General features: G+C 33.3%; 1 protein-coding gene across 1 annotated transcript in view; it reads left to right on the plus strand.

The window, feature by feature from the left end:
* Positions 1 to 4,929: 4,929 nt before the first annotated feature.
* LOC116853610 overlaps positions 4,930 to 5,204 on the plus strand; it is a gene marked incomplete at its 3' end in the record, with an annotated part of 3,037 nt that continues 2,762 nt past the window's right edge. Inside the window, exon 1 of the mRNA XM_032834744.1 lies at positions 4,930 to 4,989. The remainder of the gene's footprint in view (positions 4,990 to 5,204) is intronic.

Consider the following 5,204-nt stretch of genomic DNA (forward strand, 5'->3'; position numbering starts at 1 on the left):
CCCCTGCTTTCTTTTCCAGCTTCTCTATTTTTTCCCTTAGCTCTCTACTCTCCTTCCTCCTTATTTTTTCTTTCTCCTCCCACTGTTTCCTCATGCCTTCTACTTCTTCTCTTATCTCTTTTCCTTGCTTCTTTATTTCCTCTTTCAATTCCTCCTTTATCTCCTTATTCATCTCCCTTATCATTTCCCTCATTTCTCTCAACCACCCTTCTCTTTCCTCTTTCCACTCGCTCGTACCTAATCTCCCCCCCCCTCCCTTTCCTTTGTATGCCCTTAGCTTCTCTCTCTTTTTTGTACTTGTGTCCTTCTTCCTCCAACTGACTTTCTGCCTCCTCCTCTATCTCTCTTTTCCTCTTCACCCACTCCTCCAAGCTTCCTGTACTCCCTATGCTCCCTATCCTTACTCTCCTTCCCTCCATAACTTTTCCTTCTCCCCCTGTCACTCTATCTTTTCCATTCTCTTCCATCCTTCTTTATCAACCCCCTTTACCTTGCCCTAATCCCCTCTATCCGTTATCACTTTCCTACTTATCGACTCTCCTGTTCTTCTACTTCTCTGCTCTTTCCCTAGGTGTCTCTCTCTCTAATCTCCTTATCTTTCCGTTTTCTCGAATCTTCTGACCTAATCTCTTTCTGTCATCTTTTCTTTCTTGCTATGTATCCCTCTTTTCCCACCTCTTCCAACCCCGCCCTCACTTCACCACGTACTCCCTCCAATTCCTCTCCCCTTCTCACCCTTACACTCCCTTCCCTCCCTTCTCAAACACTCTCTCGTCTTCTTTTCTCCACACACCTATATCTCACATTCACTCTCACTCACACCGGAAATGGAAGTCAATTAGCGATTTATAATAATACGAATAATATCATTACTTTAGGTAAAGCGTGAAAGCGCGCATACGTCTCTATGTCGTGATCAGGCTCTTATATGCCACTACCCATACAGCACAGAAGCTTGCAGCAACATTGCTACAACGTTGCAATATTGCATATTGTCAGGGTTGGGAACGTTACTTTTTAAAAGTAACGCGTTACCGTTACCGTTACTTGCGGTAAAAAATAACTCGTTACCGTTACTCGTTACTGACTCTAAAAAGTAACGCGTTACCGTTATTTGAAAAATAACGATAAAAAAATCGTTACTTTCCGTTACTTTTGTAAAAAAAAAAGTTAAAATCGGCATATAAAACGAATAGTAGAAGAGTACATAAATTATACATATATAAAGACAAAATATAAGATATTTAAGCGGGAAGCACACATTATTGCATAACGACATAAAACCCATTCTACATTAGTCGTAAGTCGCAAGGTCGCAAAGAAATTGACTAATCATAGTCGATTGTTCTTCTTGCAATCGAAGAATAATCAATTATGATTGGTACAATTTCCTTGCGATCTTGCGATTGCGACTAATGTAGAATGGGTTTTAGGAGCGCCGCACACGAATTGACATAACAGTAACGTAGGACGTACCGTAAAAATGGACCAATTACAATCGAGTATTCACAAAAATGGCGACCTTACGGTTCGACGATACTCAAAGTGATTGGTCAGTTCTTGATTGGTCTACGGTACGTTTTAGGGCTATCGCACACAATTGACATAACTGCATATGCATAGCATAAGATCGTATGGACCAATGAGCATTGAATATTAAGCATCGAACACCAATATGGCGACTTAATACTCGATGCTCATTGGTACATACGGTCTTATGCTATGCATATGCAGTTATGTCAATTTGTGTGCGATAGCCCTTACGTTACTGTTATGTCAATTCGTGTGCGACGCCCCTTAAGTGTGGTCTACAATGAGAACTTAAGCCATAAAATTTAAGCTTTAAATCCTAAGCCGTAAGAACCCTTATAGAAATATCATACTAAAAATCATTGATAATTACTTATTATCCAGTATTTTTAGTACTGCAAATAAGTAATTATCAATGATTCTTAGTATGATATTTCTATAAGGGAAGTTGACCAATCACAGTCAATTAAGAAAAATAAATTCTTACGACTTAGAGATTAAAGCTTAAATTTTATGGCTTAAGTTCTCATTGTAGATCACGCTTTAGAGGCTATCTATAATAAGCAATAAATTTTAAGTCGCAATAAAATTGACCAATTAAAGTAGATTATTCTTCTAATAGTCGACTATGATTGGTCAATTTTATTATGACTTAAGATTTATTGCTTATTGTATTTATAGAATGGGCTTTATGGAAAGCAGCACATTAATTGTTTATCATGTGCAAACTTTCATCATGTGGCAAGCGTTGCCGCATTCTGTGTACAGAAGCCATCATAGTAAAAAGTAACGATATAAGTAATGATGAATTTCGTTACTCATTACTAAAGAAAATGTAACCCCGTTACTTTTTCGTTACTGATACAAAAAAGTAACGGCGTTACCATATTGTTACCAAAAAAAAGTAACGAAATAGTAACGTCGTTACAAGTAACGCGTTACTTCCCAACCCTGCATATTGCAGTGCAATGTTGCAAAGACTTTGCAGTGACATTAATTTGCAATATTATGCAATATTATTTTACCAATATTGCAGCAATATTTAAAAAAATATTACGAATATAATATATTTTATTTATTTACTAGTTATTTTTGTTACTTGTATTTCAAATTCAGTAATGTTTTACATCAATAATACTTATAGAATAGTATTTAGAATAGCACTCGTTAGTGGCAGTCATTGATACTAGAATTTGTCTTATTACATATTTCTTAAACTTCTTATACCATTTTTTCGGAGAAAATGTTTTCTTTAGATTTAATATTCGTACTTGTTTAATATTGTAGTTTTTTGTTTCATTAAGATATTATATTCTTAAATGAAATATCATTTTTTGAAATGATGAAAATAAAAACTTTTATTTCTTTCAAGGAAATCATATCATTTGATGAAACAACACTATTGTTTTAAATAGTATTTTATAAAAGTTTTTTTTCAAAATTTAGTAATTCGATTTGTTTAATTTGAATTTTCTTCGATTTTTTATTTTTTGGTTTGAATTAATCATTATAACATTCTGTTAAAAATCTAAAAGTAATTATCACTGGTTTAGATTAATCATTATAACATTCTGTTAAAAGAATAAAAGTAATTATCACTACATTACATCAATATTCATCTCATATCGAATGTTGTTGCGTTGTTTCAATATCTATCAGTAAATTATCCAACGAACACTAAGTAAAAGTTATATAACTATTATTTGATATTTGCTAGGTATATACTTTATGTTATAATATACTGTGAACACACTATAAGGATAAATTATATAAACACAAATCGTAAGAATATCGTTGGAGTCATTGGGAATCGCCGCATGCCGCTCCATTGACAGGTTTAAGCAACACTTTAAAGGGACGTCTACATTGGAAGTAAGAAGTAGGAAGTAAGAATAAGAAATTGACCAATCATAGTTGATTATTCTTCTCACATTCGACTGTGGTTGGTCAATTTCTTACTCTTACTTCCTACTTCTTGCTATTTACTTCCAATATAGACGTCCCTTAACGGAGTCAGGACATAGATGGGTGACCGGTGGTATCCCCACAAAAACGTACGTCGAATTCACGTCGAATCCACGTAGAGTTCACGTGGAATCCACGAAATCACGTGGATTCCACGTGGGTGTAACGTGCATGTTTTTGTGGGGATACCACTGAGGATCGAAATTACCCAGCAAACACAAAATGTAACTGCAACGTAATACAGGAGTAACACGTAATATAACGAATGTTATATTTAATTAATGTTGAGGTTATATATCTTTATTTTATTAACGCAATATAACATGTAAATGAAATTGTTATATTGTTAGTTACTTTCTGGTTATAAGAAAATTACATTAATGTAACTTGGATGTAACATGTTACACAAGAAATGTTACATTTATGTAATTTTGATGTAATGTTACAATTTTCATATGCAATATATAACTATTTTAACATAGTTACATTGCATTGTTATATGCCACTTATTGTTAATTGTACAGAATTAATTTGTAAGCCGGTAAGTAGATTGATGATGAAACAAGTAGATAAATTTTGAATATTATATTTCTTATATCAGGATTAAATTGATTAAGATATTCTTTAAGAGGATAAGGATTTAAACTTTTGAATTACGCGGTCTATTGTGGCTGAACCAACATTCATCCAGATAACGGGTGCGTCCGGGGAGCACGCTACCATCGATATCTCGTTGTTCTATCTTTATCGCTCCTTAGATATACAACAAGGATAGAATGACACGGTAGCACTAATAGCAAGCTCCCCGAACGCATCTAACGTGACGTGTAATAATGCGGTTTACATTCTTCTCCCTCATGGTTTTGTGACACGTGAATAAAATAATATAGAAACGATTGTTATAATTTCAGATAATTTGTTCTTATTTAATAAGTATAATTTATACTAAATAATTCTAAAATTATTGTTTTACACGTCTATTACTATTGTACACTTTCTGTCGAAAAAGTTGTCTTATGTTTTCTTGTAAATTTCGAATCTCATCAGTCTTGTTTGATGAGAGAATCCTCTCATTGGGGAACATTTTCTTATTGCACAAGACGAATGAGTTTTGCAACTTACAAAATAAAATTGGATAACCTTTTCGTCGGTGAGTATAAATTTTTATGCAACTTAATCTTAAAATCTTTAACAGATTAACCATGTAACCTCTTAATACACACAGACTCTTCCTTCATCTACGAGACTATTTTTTAATTAATAAAAATTAAATTTATTAAGAGTTTGTTTTTAACATAAGTTTTGACATCTCGTTGGAGTGCTTGTGTACAATAATGTTTATGACTTTATAAAAGTATTATTTATGTCTCATTGGTCTGAATTATGAAAAATAACTACAATTTTTGTATTATGTTGTAATATTGTATTAAATCATCAGAGCACTTATCAGTAGGTGCTTTCCAACAAGAGACACAAGTCATCTTATCAATACAAGTATCATCTTATCTTTGTTACTCACTAAATGTGGAACAAAGATAGAATGATATTTGTGTCAACTTGTGTCTTTTGTTGGAAAGCAACCTACATACACTGTGTTACACAAAACCAGTTTATTGGTCACACATTATCTAAAATATCTTGTTAATATATTTACAGAAACGGAGAATGATCCTTTGGTATTAACATGTGAGGAGCAATATAGTGATATA

Source organism: Odontomachus brunneus, unplaced genomic scaffold (genome assembly GCF_010583005.1).
Source record: "Odontomachus brunneus isolate Ranch 3 - 2012 unplaced genomic scaffold, Obru_v1 Obru_scaffold_378, whole genome shotgun sequence".
In the NCBI taxonomy this organism is placed as follows: Eukaryota; Metazoa; Arthropoda; class Insecta; order Hymenoptera; family Formicidae; genus Odontomachus; species Odontomachus brunneus.